This window comes from Tamandua tetradactyla, chromosome X (assembly GCF_023851605.1).
Source record: "Tamandua tetradactyla isolate mTamTet1 chromosome X, mTamTet1.pri, whole genome shotgun sequence".
NCBI classification, from domain to species: domain Eukaryota; kingdom Metazoa; phylum Chordata; class Mammalia; order Pilosa; family Myrmecophagidae; genus Tamandua; species Tamandua tetradactyla.
Genome location: NC_135353.1, coordinates 172,099,486 through 172,118,741, shown reverse-complemented (window position 1 = coordinate 172,118,741; position 19,256 = coordinate 172,099,486). Strand labels below are relative to the sequence as shown.

At 44.5% G+C, this 19,256-nt stretch overlaps 1 protein-coding gene across 1 annotated transcript in view; it reads right to left on the bottom strand.

The window, feature by feature from the left end:
• MXRA5 (matrix remodeling associated 5) overlaps positions 1 to 1,488 on the bottom strand; it is a 30,983-nt gene extending 29,495 nt beyond the window's left edge. The window contains exon 1 of the mRNA XM_077145625.1: positions 1,373 to 1,488. The gene's annotated coding sequence lies outside the window, so the exon portion shown is untranslated. The remainder of the gene's footprint in view (positions 1 to 1,372) is intronic.
• Positions 1,489 to 19,256: the final 17,768 nt, after the last annotated feature.

Here is a 19,256-nt window from a genome sequence, read left to right as displayed (position 1 = left end):
TGTCAGTGATTTTTCTCTCTTTCTGCATTGGCCAGGCTTAGTTCACCTAAAATAGTTTTCCTCTTTTGAATGAATTTTCAGCAAAAAAATAGCGAAACGCACGGAAAGCAAGCAGCACAACGGAGAACCGCGCGTGGATTCAGGTTCTGAGCGAGAGCTAACTGCCCGTAGCAAACACCACACCCCGCTCAGACAAGGAGAGAGGGTTCTCCAACACCCACAGCTTTTCCATCGTTTCAATGACCTCGAAATGCACTGTTTTCTTAAACTCGCGCCCGTCTCTTCTTTCACTCGGCCTCAAAGAGCTGACGGTGCAGGCTGCTTTGCAAAAAAGCAAGTTCCTGCTCCTCCTCCTCTGCGCTTGGAACTAAAGGCCCCGGCAGCTCTGCAAGGAGGAGCTTCACGCCCCTGCTTGCGCGTTTTGCCCTCGCGCTCGCCTCTTCCAAGCACCTGGACCCGGCCCACGGGCAGCTCTGGCCGACGCGTCCTCGCCGCTTCCGCGCTCGGTTTCGCTCGCGCTTCTCCTTCCCATCACGGTTCTCGCAGGAGACCCGGGAAAGCGCGCCTCGGGGAACGCTAGTCCGGACGCCGCCGCGGCCGGATCACTCGGCCTACGCCCTCAAGGTCCACCGGGGACCGCCCGTGATCCCTGTGAAGCTCGGGCGGGGGCGCAAGGCAGCCCACCCTCTCTCCCGCCGGGAGCCTACAACTTGGAGTGGCGGGGCCGGTCGCCCTGCGCCCCTGGCCGCCTTCCAGCGCCAGCTCGGACGCGCCGGGCCCGCGGCGCAGGGGAGGGAGGCGCGTTTCCCCCGACGCGGCTCAGGTTTCCTGGTGTGTCCCCGCTGCCCGGGATCCCGACCCCAAGCCCCGTCTAACCCGGTGATGACTTTCCCAGCCTGCGCTCGGCTGCCGGGGCTCTCCAGGGGAAGTCTGAAGAGGAGGAGACAGTACCGGGAGCCGGGGAGCTGCCACCGTTCCTTTCCCCCGCCGAGGCCAAGGGCGGCGGAATTGGCTTCGCTTGGGGATCCCAATAGCAGCTCCTTAGAAACAAGGGATGGAGGGACGCGGGTGGCTGGAGAGCTCAAGGGACCGACGGGTGGCGGGACGGCTGTGGGAGAAGGGGAGGGCTGGAGGGATAAGGGGTGGGGAAGGAAGAAGCAGGGTCTCCGCGTTAGTCAACCCGAAAAGCAGCCTCCCTGCCCCCCCTCGAGATTCCATCAGCTTCTCTCTGGATCGAAACGCGGCTGTTTAACACAGCGCTTGGAAACAGTTCAGTTTCGCATCACCCCCTCCCTCCCCCAGCTTTTCCCCAGGACGTCCCCCAACCCCGTCTAGCCGGCTCCGGCGAGTCCCAGCCGCCGTCGGTCCTCACCTGCCCGGGGGAAGCAGCCAACAGCCGGAGCCGCGCGCCCAGCGCATCCACGAGGCCGGGCGAGCCAGTCACGGCCGGGGGTCCTCCGAGGCCATGCCCTTCCCCGGGCCAGGGGCGAGACAGGCACGGCTTCCCAGAGAGGCACGGCGAGCCCGCGTCCTTTTATTGCCGTCGCCGCCGAGGATTCTCCGAGTCCACGCCTCGGCCCACCCCCACCCGGCCCCACCCCGGGGAGATGGGCGCGGGGCCTAGCCAAGGGACCCTGGCCGCGGCTCCTCTGCGCTCAGCCCTCCTCTCGCCTCTTCATTGCGCCTCGCCCGGGCTGGGCATCATTCCTCGCCCACGGGCGCTGGAAGAAGCGTGCAGGGGCCAAAGGCAAACAGACGGCTTCGGAGCAGAGGGAAAATCCAGGGGTCCCGCGGCGCAGACGCAGGAGAAATGCGCTCTCGGCAGACTTGGAGACGTTTTCTCTGCTTTCAGGGAAGAGGGAAGGCAGGCGCAGGGTCTGCGCTGCTCCGGGCTGGACTAAGTTTGCTCTGGCAGCGCCCTGGAGCCCGAGCGCAGGATAGAGCGGGCGGTGCGCCCAGCCGGTATCCCACGAGCTGCAAGCCCTGCTGCAACGTGAGACCCGCGGCCACGCCCTCCCGCCTCTCCAAGACTCCCCGCCGCCCGCCTCTCTCTCCTGCAGGCGTCCCCCTGCCAAAAAGGTGGAGCAGCTCTCCATCCGCGTGGGGAGCCTCCGGGGCCAGAATCAGGACCGGGAGGAGGGAAGAGAAGGTGGGCTTCTGGCCAACAGGACTCTTATCTTGGAAAGGGGATAAGGGATGGTGGAAAAGGTCCTCAGTAGCCCAGTGCCCCAGGGCTGGCATGGTTCCAGGAACCCAACCTTTTGGAACCTGCCAAGAGTCCAAACCTGCTTCAGCTGCTGTTAAGTCAAGGCAAGAAATGAGCCCCAAACCAGTTACTTCTAACGCATGGAGGGGTGGATATCTAAGTTTGTCCTAAGAAGCAACCTTATCTGGGAATTTCGGTTGCATCTGCACAGGTGGGCTTCCATTTAGACCATTCGCAGACACTGGTTCATAAATGGGTTGACTCACTTTTCCTATAGACTTACAGTTTCAGGAAGTGTGTGTTGGCTTATTTCCAGAGAGGGGGCAAATAAAAGAAAAAGGTACCCTGTTTGTCTGAAATCCGTTGATTAAAAGGAGAGAAAAAAAAAACTGTGCTCACCACTTCTTATCTGTATTAATGGAGTGTCATCCATCTGGTCAGCTAAAGAAGAAGCTCAAGCTTTCCTTGCCATTTGCCACTCCTTTACAGCCTGTTAACCAATTCGTTGCCACATTTAGTGGATTCTGCCTCCTAAGACTCTTTTGGCTCAAATTCTTCTCTCCCCTCTCTTGCTGCCTTGATGGGCAGTCATCAAGACTTAGTTTCTGTCAGCCTCTTTCTCTAACAGTTCCTTCCTGAGCCCATCCCTAGCCCATCACTAAAATTCAGACAGCTGCCTTCATCTTTTATACAGTCTAAACCTCTTCTTGGGTGATGCACGACAAGCCATGCTCTTCCAGCCAGCCCGGGGTCTCACATCTGCTGATGTGCCTGGCTTTCAAGATTCTGGTAGCAGGTTCCTTCCACACTTCCCTTTTTAACACCCAGGCTTTTTCTTACCTCCGGGCCCTTGTTTTGCTCCTTCGCAACCTTTATCACATGTTTTTTTCCTAACATTCCAATGCCTGTCCATATCTTACCCTCATCCTACTAAAGGTGGTTTCTGCAGTCCTGGAAACTGACACCGAGTTTAATATACAGTAGGTGCTCCAGGGAGCGGATGATGAAAGGAATGAATGAGCTTCAATTCTTTTAAGAAATGTGTAGACTAGAAAAGCTACAGGGCATCATTTGTAAAAAAAAAAAAAAAAAAAAAAAAAAAAAAAGGCATAAAAAAAGTACATTACCGATTCTCAAGATTCAGGAATTTAAAAAACTCAGTATCTTGATGTACTAAGTTCTTTTGTTTGACGTTTATCCTGCCAGTGCTGCCTGCTTGCTAGGTGGTTCACACTTTAAATAAGAACCATTTTATTATTTGTTTTAATCCCGAGAGGTGCCAACACAGCTCCTCGATTTATAGAAGGGTTTTTAATATGTGTTGGTTAAATTAAATCCCCCTGCTCAGTAAAAATTCCACTATATGGAGGGTGAAAAGGCACCACTGAGTGACGTGCAGGCCAGTCCACGTGGCTACCTAGTAACTGTGCTTTGCACACAAGAATAGTATTGAGTTCAATGATTAACATGAAGTTGGAGTCACACTAGTAGCCACAAGCCAACTAATCTAATGGATTCCAAGAAGCCTGTTGTCTGGTGCACAGAGAGGTTTTATCAGCTGTTGCTTTCTCTGTTCTCGATTTTAGCAGCATCTCTCTTCTTGTATCAGGATTTTAACAACGTGCAATTCTTCATAAACGTTTGCCCACTGTACCCTTTGATGTACAGAAGACATCTGTGAGTTTGGAGGAGGTTTTCTTTTCTTTTTTTTTAACAAGCCCAGTGGTACTCTTTACTTTTGCAACAAATCCTGCCCACTCAAATCGCTCTGAGAGCAGCAGCTCTTAAGACGTTTTATGTGGAAAAGGTATAATGGGGCAGTGTCTGTCTGCTCTTTAAGTTGAAGCCCCTGGGCTCCTCGGCTCTGAAGGAAATGATCCCAGATTTGCAAGGTTGGCCCCTCGCCTCTCCCCCCTGACCCTTTAGAACCATGGCTCTAAATAGCAATGACTCATGGCTCAGTTGTCCCTGCAGCCCCTTGCTGTGGGGTGCTCCCTGTTCACCAGCCCAGGTCCCCTCAAATCCACTCTCCTTGTAAGGAGGCTAAACCACTTTCAGTATCCACTGAGCAAGACGCAATGGAGACAGCCAGCAGGGCTCAATCACCCCACCCCCTGTCCTATTATTTCCTGGCTGGGTGGTCTGGGACATGCTATTTGCCCTCTCCTAGGTCAGCTTTCTCCTGGGTGAAGTGAGGACAGGAATAGCCATCCTTTCAGTGCTGTTGGGACGACCAGATATAATCGTGACTAGAAAGGATGGAGCCTTAGTACTTGCCCCACATCTGAAGCTAATCAATATCCTTTGGAAAGCCACGTGACCATCTATTTTAACTCTACTACTTGTATTTCACTCTCTTATGCAACTCTTTACCCCAGGGCAGAGTCTCTGGAGATGCACGTGGCTCCTTCTTATACAAGCTCTTAAGAGCTCCGGCTTCAACGTGAGAGTTTAATAATGTTTAAAAAGCGAGTCTGTGGAACGTTGTGAAATTTAAAGACTCTTTAAATTTTTAGGGATTGTAAAAGTAACTTCTCCATCACGTGGCCAAACACCCCCACTGCTTCACCGCCTTCTCTATTGGGGGAAATGCTGACCCCCAAATACTCTGAGATGACTGGTGCGAGAAAATGTCTACACAGGAAATCTCTACTCAGCACTCTTGGACCTGCATAGCTGGGAAGTCCCAGGGGGTCACTAATAGCTAGGGGAGATGTATCTTTATTTGCGCAGAAGCAGCCTTTCAGGAACGTTCCATGTAATAACCACGGCAGCCTGCTCTAGGGCAAACCCTAAACGATAATACAGGCTACTGGTAATCAAGCTGGATGCAAGGGATATTTTTGTTTTGCCTTTTTCGTGCACAACACAATCATTGGAAGTCTCCTGTTCTATTGCATTTGCTAAAATGTTTCCAGATTTTCTCGATGGCATTTAAAAAATAGAACGGCATGAATTTAAAACAAAACAAAACAAAACAAGGTACAAGTCCAGAATAGTTCTTCAGATCTCCCATGCACAGTTCAATTGTGTCTGCAAAATAGTCCAAAGAAAATTCTACTCGGCTTGGTTGGGGAGCAACACCAGCCCCCCCCCCCCCAAAAAAAAACCAATGCACGAAATTGAACTTGGTATGACCAATCGTAATGAGCTCCAAAGGGTTTCTGGATAAAATGGAAGCCGTAATTCATTACAATTCCAGAAGCATCAAGAACAATGAAGTCACAGACAGATGTGCTTTTGCTCTAAACTCTGCTTGGCATAAAACTAACCATTATGAGGTAAATCGTGTCTCCTGGGAAGATGCACTCAAGCCCTACATTTGGTCTTGTGAAGATGACACTGTTTGGAAATAGGGTCTTTGATGATATGGTGAGTTAAGATGAATGCCCATGTGGGAAGAGGAAATGTAGATGGAAACACAGACTGGGGAGAGAGTTGTGTGAAGGTGGAGGCAGAGATTGGAGTGATGTGGCTACAAGCCAAGGGAAGCCTGGGGACATCAAGAGCTGGAAGAGACAAGAAGGTGCCTTCCTGAGAGACTCGGGAGGAGCACAGCTTGATCATATCTTGATTTCAGACTACTGGTCTCCTGAACTTTGAGGCAATAAGTGTCTGTTGTTTTAAGCCACCGAGTTTGTAGTGATTTGTTATGGCAACCCTAAAAGACTTGACAGCTGAGGGACGAGATTGTGGATTTCTCCTCTTCTCCCTCCAAACCACACAGACCAGGAAAATGCAGAGAGGGGCCAGCAGAGAGAAATCCCCACCAGTGTTGGCTTCTCCCGTCAAAAATCTGTGCTCTGGGAAGCAATTCAGCAAAACCAAGGCTCATCTCACTTTTCAAAATAAAAAAAAAATGCAAATGCGCCTCATTTCACCATAAAAATATTCACTTCAGAAGGATGTTCTATGAAGGATATTCAAAATTATATGGTTGAACAGTGAGACTTTTTTTTGCTCTGCAATTTGACTTGCACTGCTATTGATACATTTTATGCAGCCGAGCTGCCTCTTGGATGAAACCAAGTGGTTTATAGGGGATTTCATGTAGAAACTGACCTAAAAAGTTGTGAGAAAGAGTAAAAGCATGTCACTAAAATATTTATATTTTTGTGCTCTGAAAGCTGATGGAGACCCTATCATCTAGTCTTGGTAAGGAAGCATCCTCTGTCTTTCCTCTTACTTGTTTGCATTTTAGGACACCAGCATTCTTTTTGGTAAGCTATCTCTATCATGAGTTGGAAAGAGTAGCCTCATGAGTGAACAAGAGATGACTTCTGGTGAAAGTTTCAGTCGTTCTGGGAAGAGAGATAAGGAGAATGAGTCCTTGTGCTCAGTGCCTTTAAACTCTCCTTGTATATCATGTCAGTGAAATACTGAAATTTACCCAACTATAAACATAAGTGAGTGTGTGGATTTTGTTTCCAGCTGAGATTTACTTAGACCCAAACTAAACTTAGGATCCCTTCAAAATGCTTTGGAATATGGTCTTTAAACATGTAAATAGAATTCACTAATGAATAAAGTGAAAGGATAAAATCTTCGAACCCAATAGAAAGGGTGGATGAGAAAATGAAGCTCATAAACATGGCTTTGAATTGCTTAGAAAGAAGAAAAATGCAAAGAAAATATTTAGCTTGGATAAAAACTGTGGTTTTGGCAATGACCCCTCATTAGCCTTCAAATTTCAATATTCCCCACCTGTCCTCTAAGGAAGTTACATTTGTTTCTCTAACATTAACCATCGAAGCAATAAGGAACAGCATAACAAACTTAAAACGTTGTGCTTATAAACCTATAAAAATGGAAATATTGCAAGAGAGGAAATAGAAACGTAACATCTTCCTAGCAGGGTTTATTGTAATTGATGAATGATGGATGCATTTTTTTTCATGGTTCAGTGTCCTTTCTCCTTTTCCTGGGAGTCACATCTCCAATTTTCCATAACAGCACAAACAGTCTTTCTTGGAATTACCCTTATTTACTCCAAAAATGTGGTTCAAATGGGAATTTCCAGGTTTATACAGACCCACACTGCCTAGCCCCAATTTCAGCACAGAGATGAGAACCCATAATCTACAAAACCAATCATCATTCCCAGGCCATGATGCATAGCAGGTCAGTCATGGTGCAGGACAAACCGTGAGGGCCCCCACTGCTAGGAGGGAAACTCCAGGAGGCGTGAGGGCCACTGAGAGGTGCCATCTTTCTTTTCATTTTGGAGAGGCCCATTTGCTACAATGAGGCCAACACTCAGAGATGCAAAAATGGGAGATGGAGCACAGAGTCCTTGTTCCGTTTCCTAGAGTCATGGGCCCTCCAGTAATCTGTGTGATTTGCCTACATGAGTTCACGTTGGGCCCCTGCAACCAGAGAGCATAGATTTCCCATTAAGGATTGAAACCAACTTGCCTGCCATGCAAAGCTTTGGGATTCACTTTGGGAATACAAGGCTCTGCTATCAACAATGTTCATCGATTAGGGAAAAATGCAAAGTAGTGTGGTGGGTTCTTGGGCAGGGAAGATGCACAAGTGGAACTTGTTTGGGTTGCAGAAGGGGTTGCTAAGCAAAATCTTAAGAGACCCCACATCCGTAGACAAAGGCACAGATGGGTTGCTAGTAGGCTGGGGTGGGGTCAATGTCAGATCTATTTTTATTTCTGACAAGACGACCTCTTTCAAATGTGTTCAGGAGGGATATTTTCCCCCAGGATATGGACAAAACCTCATGAGTTTTCACTCAATTTCAGTGATAGGCTTGTCGTTGGTAGAAAAACGCCCTCCCCTTCCCAAGATGCCTTAATCCCTAGAACCTGCGGACATAATACCTTACCTGCAAAGCGTAGTTGAGATATCAGTTGAAATTGAGGTGGATAGTCATCTATCCTGGAAATAGAGAGATTCATCTGATTATCGGTGTAGGCTCAACTGAGAGCCAAGTGAGCAGGCTCCCCTAGAGCCTCTAGAAGGAGCTACCCACTGACCCTTGCTTTTAGCCCAGAGAGATCTCTAGGTGGAAAGTTAACATCCAGAATTGTAGGGCAGTAGAGCTCTGTTGTTTTAAGATACTAAATTTGTTTTGATTGGTTACAGCAGCTGCAAGAAACTAATACAATTTAAATCTGGAAGGGCAGTCTCAATTCAGCAACGACAATGTGTCGTGTCCAAGATATTAATTCATGGATTAGTCTTCATCTAAAGGTAACATGTAAGACCCCTTATGTGTTAGTTAGATTCAGTTGTCAACTTGGCCAGGTGAGCATACCTAGTCTTGTTGCTGTGGACCCAAGCCAATGGTACGTGAACCTCATCCGTTGCTAATTACATCTGCAGTCGGCTAGGAGGCGTGTCTGCTGCAATGAGTGACGTTTGACTTAATTGGCTGGTGCTTAAATGAGAGATCGCAACGTCGCACAGCTAAGCAGCTCGGCATTCCTCATCTCAGCACTAGCAGCTCAGCCCAGGCCTTTGGAGATGCAGAAAGAAGTCACCCTGGGGAAAGTTGTTGGAACCCAGGGGCCTGGAGAGAAGACCAGCAGAGACCATCCTGTGCCTTCCACGTAAGAAAGAACCTCAGTGGAAAGTTAGCTGCCTTTCCTCTGAAGAACTAACAAAATAAATCCCCTTTTATTAAAAGCCAATCTGTCTCTGGTGTGTTGCATTCCGGCAGCTAGCAAACTAGAACACCTCACTTGGGTGCCTTCTGGGAGGTGCAAGGTGGACCACTAATCATACTCTTTGTTCACACACTGATGTATAACAACCCGGATGACCTTTGTCTTCGGTTCCTGGGCGCTCCCTCTAAATGGTTGGTATTTCCTTATGATCGGAATAACTTTGTTACTCATGAAGGACTCCAACTGCACCTGATGGTTTAGGATAAGGAGTTAACTCATGGTGTAGGTGGGCTCTCTTTTGGTCTTAGAGAGGGGGTCTGGCCATACCAGAAATACCAACAGTGGGATTGCCAGATTTGGGGAAGGGAAGGGACTGAAGGTCAATCATTAGAGCTTTGATTCTCTCACTTGTGCCTACATAATGGAACCCCAATGAAAACTCTGGACCCCAAAGCTCAGAGGGGCTTCCCTCTTTGTCCAAAGACATGGTTGTGCTGGGAGAGAGATGTAAGAGAACATGGAAGCTTCACGTTCGGGGAACCTCCCAGAACTTACTCTATGAGTGTTTTCCTTGGGGTTATTCTTTTGAACACTTTCTGCTCTGATAAAAATGCAATCAAATGTATGATGCTTTTCTGAGTTCTGCAGAGTCATTCTAGTGAATTATAGGAACTGAGTGGGGGGTACTCTAAATTTGTAAGCCGCTGCTCAGAAGTGAGGATTGGGTTTGGGAACCCCCAAAATTTGTGGCTGGATTCTGGACTGAGGACAGCCTTCTGGGGCTGAGTTCTTAACAGGGGAGGCTGCTCTGACTCTAGCTGGTGTGTATAGCTGTCTCTCTCTCCTGGGCATTCTGGGTGGCCCTTGGAGAAGCACAGTTGGTTCTCCTTTGAAGACGAATTTCATGACCGTCAGCACCAGAAGCTTTGGCAGCCTTTCCCTCACAGGGTATAGCTATTTCCTGCTGTCCCCTTGGATTTATCTGTCCATCAAATTAAACACTCACCATTCTTTGCTGAGACGAACCCTGATCCAGAAAAAGCAGTCAAAGACTCCCAAACCTGCCTTCCGATTCTCCAAGGGAGTCTTCTGCTGAGGCCCACGTTGTCTGAAGCAGGTAACACAGCAGCAGCAATTTCAAGAAAATAAAATAGTTTCACCAAATCATTCTCGGTCTCTACGATTTTTCCATGCTTCTCTGTGGCCTAAGGGTCCTAGAACTGTAGAACCCACTTTTCCAAGAGGTCTTTGTAAATGCTGAGTGTGAATGTGCTTGTGAATCTGCATGTGTATAAGGAGCTCCATCTCACACGCATCTGGACCTTCCAGCTGTTTCTTGATTCAGCCAGGTCACCTGCTGTCCCAGGACCTTTTGATTGTCTATCTTCATTGGCTGGAAACCTCTTTTCCCAGATATTCACATGGCACCCTTTCCTCCTCTTTGCTCGGAAAATCTTACCCTGAACACTTCATTAAAATCCCCTTCCTTACTTTCCACTTCTCTTGCCTGCTTCTTCCTTCCAAGGAACTATCCCTATCTACTGTCCCATAAATGATGCATTTATTTTGAGCATGATCTGTGTCTCCTGTTTGAATATGGATTTCAAGAAGGTAGGAACCTTTCGTCTGGGTTGCTTTTTCACAGCTCAACCCCGAGGACGAGATTGTGGTATGTGCTTTGTATTTTCTATTTCAATAGAAAGGAGTGTGGTGTGTATCATGTGCCCCATGGGGACATTTTAGGAAAATACTTAAGACTGAAAGGGACAGGGTGAATGACATGTGCAAAGAAACATGAAGCAGGAAAACCAGTTTGGAGACTATTTCAACAATCAATGTAACGACAGCGTTGAGGGTTGCTTGGAGGAGGGAAGGAAATGACATAGGATAGCATCTTAAGTTGAGGCAAGATGGGAAGGTCTTAGCAGGTCCTTGGCAGTGACAATATGGCAGAGGTGTGTGAGGACATGTGTGGGATTGAATTCAATGAATGATCCCAGCTGATGATGGACTCTGGGTTACGGGGGACAGAGAGATTGGGGGATGGGTGGTCATTGGACATAGTTGCTATATCTAATAATTAATAGTAGGAGCTTTGGAGCAAACGCTTGGGGTTATGTTCCCAGGTCTGCTGCTTGCTACATAATCATAGACAGATGACTTTACCTAATTGTGCCTAAACTTCTTCTCCATTGCATTGCAGATAATAAATACAACTATTTTGATAATTAAATGAACTAATTTATATAAATCACTTAAACAGTCCCTGGCATATAGGAAGCACTCAATAAATATTAGTGGGTGCCATCATCATCATGTATAAGAAACCCATGACAGTGTTTTTTTTCCCTTCCTGAAAATGATTAATAAGGTTATTTTTCACAACCATTTTCCCCCCTTGTTTTTACCCCCTTATTTCTCAGGTAAGTCATGATGAAAGAGGGCTAATGCATTAATTTTTATTCATTCACTACTTAAAATATTTCAAATTATATATACACACACACAGTATGCTTGGCTATATATACAAATTCCAGAAGAAGTTAAAAGAAAATGCTAATGAAAGCACTGAAGTTTACGACTGGAAGTTAGGTTGGGCAGATAAAGAAAGCTTTGGTGTTTGCTGTCTTTTCTTTACTACCTTTTTTTAACCTTGTGAGTTTTCAGTTTATAACAGAAAGAGGGCTTTGTTTGATTTAGACGGAATGTCTTCGGATATTTATTAAAAGTCAGCTGAATAGTTTAATTGCCTTGACATTTACACACAAAGGCATTAAGGAATATGAGGTTAAACTAATTAAATGTCTAAATGACCTGGAGCACATAATGCCTTTAATCTTTCTTTTTTTCCCTCTTAACTTGACATAAACTTTTAGGAAGAAACATGTCTTGTTTAAATGAAACATGTGTCTGCAGTTTAATAATTCTTTGATTTTCACTTATTTTTAAATAGAGGTAAAACTCGTAAAAGAAACCATTTTAAAGTGTACAGTCTGTGGCTTTGGGTAAATTCCACATTATTGCACAACCCTCTCCACCACCTAGTTCCAGGACATTTTCATCACCCCAACAGGAGACCTCAAATCCATTAGACAGTCACTTCCCGTTTCTCCTCCCCTAGCCATTGGCAAGCACTAATCTTCATTCCATCCCTGTGGATTTGCCTATTTTGGATATTTCAGATAAACGGGATCACCCATTTATGTTACATTTGTGCCTGGCTTCTGTCACTCAACATCATGCTTTCAAGGCTCATCCCCATATTACAAGGTTGATCAGAAATTCATTCCTTTTTATGACAGATTAATTGGCCATTGTAAACCTAGATCATACTTTAGCCACTCATTTGCTGATAGGCTGATAAAATTAAATGCAACAACTTTTAGAAAATCACCAAAGAGGTCGGACCCATTTTAGATCTAATGAAGCAGATATGGGGGGAGTGGTCTACGTTTCAGGATATTATCACCTAAGACCCCAAGAAATCAACACACTTTTCCTTGTAGCTGCAATACTAATGTTTCTCCAAATAGAATAGAGCTTTGTACCCATTTTTCTCTTCTCCACAGGGAAGAAGTCTACGAAAAATTCTCTGGGCCTCCTGTGCAACCCCAGTACAAAACCTAATTGTACTGTTGGTGAAACTTATTTTTTGAAATCTATTTAATAGCCATATTTTATTGTTTACTTGTACTTAGCAGCACTTAATGAAAGACATTTGACTTAGAATTTCCTGGCTAGGTGCAACGGTTAACTCCACTCATAATGTGCATCAATAAAACCATATTTCAGAGTAGCTTTCAAAATGCCCAGTGTGAAAAATGTTCTTGGTGGAAAGACTATTTCCATTTTAGCAGCTTCTGAGCCAAAGAAGAGAGAAAGAACAACAAAGAGCCGTCCTTTTGCTTGTTGGCATTAATTGGATGTTGTTCATGAAAGCAAAAGAATATTTGGGAATCTGTCTTCTCTTTGATCTATAGAACTCATACCCGTGAACCTTAGTTCTCATGGGTAATTTTAAGCTCTGAAGAGAGCAAGACTTACCTCACCTGGAGGTGGTTACATATTTGAGCAACCTCCTACTTATGATGGAAACAAACTGGATAAGAACTTCCATTTACCTTTGAGCTTGGGGCCAGGAATTCTAAACTCAAGGGGGTTGGATGGTGTCCTTCCATATTTACATCTATCTGGAACCTCATAATGGGACACTATTTGGAAATAAGGTCTTTGCAAATGTAATTAAGGTAAGGATTGAGGTAAGATCATCCTGGACTAGGGTGGCTTCTAAATCCAAAGATGATGTCCTCAGAAGAGGCAGAAGAGGAAACACAGGGAGACACAGAGGAGAAAGCCAGATGAAGATGGAGGCAGAGATTGGAGTGTTGCCACCATAAGCCAAGGAACACTTAGGTCCACCCGAAGCTGGAAACAACAAGGAAGAACCCTGCCGTAGAGACTTTGGAGGAGGCACGTTCCTGCCTATCTCTTGATTTCAGACTTCTGGTCTGCAGAAATATGAGAGCACATATTTCTGTGGTTTTAAGCCACCCAGTTTGGGGTGATTTGTTACAGCGGCTCTAAGAATCGAATATGTGGACCCATGGGTACTCCATGCTCTTCTGACATGAGTATTGGCAAGAAAAGAGAGGGAATCCAGGTATATCTGCTGAGAGGTCTACATGTCCAAACTAAAGACTCTCAAATCCTGGGTGCTTAGCAAATTGCGAACATCACAAGGAAGGCAGACACAGCACAGGGAGATTCTCGTTTCAGCATCCATTAGAAGGCATTTGAGCCCAGGAATTCCTGGAAAGCAGAAATAATGCATAAACAAATGGCACTGCATTGTGTGCCACCCTAAAACTTAAAATATTTATTCCTTGGAATAACTCATAGAAACTCTCCGGTTCAGCTCATCAAATGGTATCTAAGACAGTTTTTAAAACTTAGAATTTAAGAACTTTGTTATCTGAATGTATAGATTTTTTCCTTGTTGTCTTAATTGTAATTTGGTTTTTGAAACTTACTGTGCAAACACAGGATTTACAATGATTATATGGATGCTTTATTTAAATATGCCTGTGGTTAAGCTAAATAAGGTATCCATTTTTGGTGGTTCTAAGTATATTGCTTTCTTAAATCAAAAAAGAAAAAAAAAGAAAGAAAAGAAACTGTCTAGTGAAACATTCATTTGGAATCAGTGGCCTCATTTGCTGTTCCCCTGTAGCAGTGGGACTCCCCAAAAGCTCAAGTATGCAACTTATAATGGAAACTGTATATAACATGCACATCACATATGGAACTTGTGGTGTCATGTATAAGCTCTCTGGTTTTTGCTGTGGTTTCACATCGTGCTTTTTGGACTGGTTCATTTTTTTCTTGACTGAATCATACTTCTGATTAGGCCGTTCAGGGATCCATTTCACCTTGAATGAGTACTCAACGAAAACACTTATTTTAAACCTTGCCATTGACATGCAAGGATGCCCTAAAGGATAAAAGATTGATGAATGAATAGGTGGAAAATTGCTCCCATTAGAAATGACGCAAGTAGGTGTCTTCCTCATTGCCAAAAAACTCAGAATACACAATGTATACTTACTGGAGAAATGGCCGCCCAGTGGATCAATACATAACTCCTAATTCAAAACCCTTGCACATTGGTTTCCTATTGGTGTCACAAAAAATTTGCCACTAACTTAGTGGCTTAAACAATTCAAATTTATTGTCTTACAGTTTGGAGGTCAGACGTCTAAATATAAGTCTCCTTGGGTTAAATCAAGGCTACTATCAGCAAAGCCTTTCTGGAGGCTCTGGAGGGAATATATTTCCTAACTCTTCAGGGTTGTTGGTGGAATTCAGTCCCTTACAGTGATAGGACTGAGTTCCCCATTTTCTTGCTGGCTGCAAACTGGCACCATTCTCAGCTTCCAGAGGCAGATGACCATTTTTACTCTGGGTCTCTTCTTCCATCTTTAAAACCAATAATGGACCAGTCAGGTCTTCTCAAGTTCCATCTCTTTGGCACTCTCTCTTCTGCCTCCATCTTTCACCTATGACAGACTTTATGATCTCATTGGGCACAGGATCATCTTTTTATTTGAAAGTCTACTATTGTCACCATTATTCCAACATTATATATCAACAGTGATTCCCCGTCTTTCCATGTAGGTGCCATAGCCACAGTTGTCAGGGATTAGGATGGATGTTAGGCTATAAGCATGCCCAGGGGCCATTATTGTGCTAATCACAGCTTGTTCTCCCAAGCTCTGGCTCACTTCCACTGTTAACCTGGTCTCCACCTGTTGGCCCAGAACTGTGCCAGCTCCTAAGCCAATCAGGATAGACTTAGAGAGTTCTCAATCAGCTCAGCACCCCACCTGGGGGGTGGTGAACCTAACTGTGCCTTATTGCCAAGTCAAGATGACGGCATGCCAGGAGTTGTCCATAATGACATGACCTGCCTAGTATGTACCCTTGGCATGAGTACCCATCTCTTGAACCCAGCTTCCCAAGGCTGCCATAGTGAATTACACAAGTTGGGTAGCTTAACTCATCAGGAATCTATTGTCTCACAGTTCTGGAGGCCAGAAGTCTGAAATGAAGGCGTCAGCAGGGTTGGTTTCTTCTGGAGACTCTCAAGGAGAATCTTTTCCATGTCTCTCTCCCAACTTTTGGTGGCTGCTGGCAATCCTTGATGCTCCTTGTCTTGTGACTCTATCGGTCCAATCTCTGCCTCCATCTTCACATGGGTTTCTCTTCCGTTTCTCTCTGTGGGTCCTTTTCTGTCTCTTCTGAGGACATTGTCACTGGATTTAGGGCCCACTCTAATAGAGAATGGTCTCACCTCCATCTTTACCTCTGTTACATCTGCAAAGACTATGTTTCCAAGTAAAGCCCCATTCTGAGGCTCAGATTGGGTATGGATTTTGGGGGGACAAGACTCAACCCAGTACATACACTATCCACTAGAACTCTGATATCCCACTGTCTCCTGCTGGTTTTTTTCTCCTTGATGGTTGGATTGTGTCCTTCCTCACCCAGCCATAGACTGGAATTTTAGTGACAGGCAGTAACCACAATCCAAGTTTGCTACTTGGTTATATGATTCTCCATCTAATTTTATCACCCAAAATTGTTGGCTCTGGTGATGATTTGCCACCTATATATTCTTCAATTGTGTTTGTTTTCTAATCTGAGGGTCCTACTGCCGACAGGGCAATATAAGTCTAATTGTGATCCCCAGCTTAAGACATTTACTGAACAATAAAATTTCTTTTTTTAAGTGTTTATTCAGGTAGTCACTGCAAATTATATTGCTGAATTGGATTTGTTTAAAAAAAAAAGCATTAATTTAAGAAGGTGTCTTGAGCTCTGCTCTCTGCCCTCCTAGAAAAAATGCTAGGTACACAGGAATTAGGATCTGAAAATATGAGACCCATGTTCTAAATGGACAACACACCATCTGCCCACATTATGCACAGATATTTAAGATGAATTGACTGTTTACTTGGCAGAATATTCTGTGTCCTTAAGTGACACACCCACAGTGCCTGTATGTTCTATAACAGTTGCCATGAGAGACTAAATATTTCATAATTGCTAAGTAAGTAAAACCAAGTAACATGTTTATACATCGACATTAACCTTGGAGTGAAAATACCTATTAAGCACCTACAAAGCAGTATCTTTTATAAAAGGAATTAACATAGTTTCCACATGTGGAAACAATCATCCCAGTGTATGGTAGTTTGCTAAATTAATTACAAATAGAGACACAGTAGCATCAATAAAAGCATGACCTGGATAGAGAGAAAGTGCACAAGATGAAAAGAAGCTGGAAAACCTGCTCTAGCCACTGAGCGATTTATTTAAAAAGGGAAACAGCAGTTGTCCTGCTTAATTCAGAGTTGCCATGTAAAGAATGATGGAGATAATGGCTGTGAATATGCTTTAACATGAAATGCAATGCGATGGTGCGCTTTCCTGAGTGGTTATTATTCTAGTTTGCTAGCTGCTGGAATGCAATATACCAGAAACAGAATGGCTTTTAAAAAGGAGAATTTAATAAGTTGCTAGTTTACAGTTCTAAGGCTGAGAAAATGTCCCAATTAAAACAAGTCTATAGAAATGTCCAATCAAAGCATCCATCCATGGAAAGATACCTTGGTTCAAGATGGCCGGTGAGGTTCAGGGTTTCTCTCTTAAGTGAGAAGGCACCTGGCGAACACAGTCAGGGCTTCTCTCTCATCTGGAAGGGCACATGGTGAACATGGTGTCACCTGCTAGCTTTCTCTCCTGGCTTTTCCTTTCATGAAGCTCCCGGGAGGCATTTTCCTTCTTCATCTCCAAAGGTCACTGGCTCATGGACTCTCTGCTTCGTTGTCCTGCAGCATTCTCTGCTCTCTCCGCATCTCCTTCATTCTCCAAAATGTTTCCTCTTTTATAGGACTCCAGAAACTTATCAAGACCCACCCAAATGGATGGAGACATGTCACCTAATCCAGTTTGACAATCACTCTTGATTAAATCACATCTCCAAGGAGATGATCTGATTATAATTTCAAACATACAGTATTGAATAGGGATTATTCTACCATTATGAAAAGGGATTTTGAGTAAAACATGGCTTTTCTAGGGGACATGCATTCTTTCAAACCAGCACAGTTATATTTTCACCATCTACTTTTATCACCCTATCAGTGACTAGGTTAATTGTTCAATATCCTTGCCAAGTGCCTGCTGACCTAAATGATGTATCTACCTCCAGTGAAGAGAGTTTAATTCTGTTCGAAGTAGTGCTGCTCCTTGCTTAGCCAGCTCTGTTGGATGGTTTTTCCTTACAACGGGTCAAAAATCCACATCTGGTTAATATTTAGGAGTCACATGGCTGAACTTCCATGGTCATTACTTTGTAAATGTGATTCAATTAAGGGTCTTGAGATGGAGAGGTTATCTTGGACTATGCAAATAAGCCCAATATTATCAGAGGTGCACTTAGAAAAGCAAGGCAAAAGGGTCAAATTTAGAAAAAAAGGGGATGTGATAATAGAATCAGAAGGTAAATTGGTAGGACAAAGCAGTCACAAGCCGAGGAATGCTGGCATCCTCTAGAATTTGGAAAAAGTGAGGAAATGGATTCATCCCCTAGAGTTTCCAGCAAGCACCCCAGTCCTGCTGACACTTTGATTTTAGGATCTTCAGTATTATAAAATAACAAAGTTGATCTAGAAATAGCAACTTTGTAGTGACAGAAAATCAATGAAGAGTTACCAGGAGATGGGAAGAGCAGGAAACTTGCAGTTATTCCTTGGTGTTTTGGAATATTCATATATATATATATATATAAGTACATTGGTGTCATTTTAAGTTGCTAAGTGTACGACAATTGGTTACAGCAAAAAGAAGACACTAATGCACTTGCCATCTTGTTATTCAAACGTCATCACAAGATAAACCCACCACAGATCCTTTTCACCTGTGAGCTCTAATGTTTGGGAAGCTCTTTCTTCAAATATGGGATGATCTACTCAAACCCATCTCCTTTAAAAGGGTTTCCCACCTCCTCTTTCCAGAATAAGCTTCTCCCATCCCTTTACCACATGACTTACTTTGGGGAACACTTGTTAGTACTTGATTTAGTACTTATTGCTGTGAACCAGACTTTCCCACTAGAACATGAGCTCCAGGGGATCTCCCATCAATCAATACCTATTGATGAGAGAAGGCGCACACGAAGTCTAAGTAGAAGAGGAGAAGAAGAAATGAAGAATGAACTGAGGGAACCTTGAGTTTCTTGTAGGAAGAAAGCAGACACACATCTACAGCTCTCCTTGACTCTGAGATGCAGCTGGGCTGAAGCTTTATGAATCCATGGGTCTCAAATTTTCTTGTGTACTGGATTCACCTGGGAGCTTTAGAAAATGCCCATGCCTGTGGGTTTGCCCCCAGAGATGCTGGCTTAATTGGCCTGGGATGTGGTCTAGTGTATCCGGATTATTAGACATTGAGAATCAGTGTTTACTCTTCATGGTATGGATATGACAAGACCCTGAATCCAAGACAGATGTGAACTGAAAGAGTGGATGTGAGATTGGCTATGAATGGGGGAAGGGAAGGGCACCAGGGGCCAGGGAACCAAGAAGGTCCTGTTCCTGACAAACTACATCTTCAGCAGTCATATTTTCTTTTGCAGAATAAAACCAATTCATTTCTGGAATATGAGTTTGACTAAAAGTATTTGTGTGGGGGTCAGAAGTGAGTGTGAGCACATGAAAGTTACCTGTTCTTCAAGGATTTAAGAATCGTTGAACCATCCATTTTCATATATGTATGTTTCCATTCAGGAAAAAATATGTTGTAACTTCCTTTTTTTTTATTAATTAAAAAAATTAAACTAACACAACATTTAGAAATCATTCCATTCT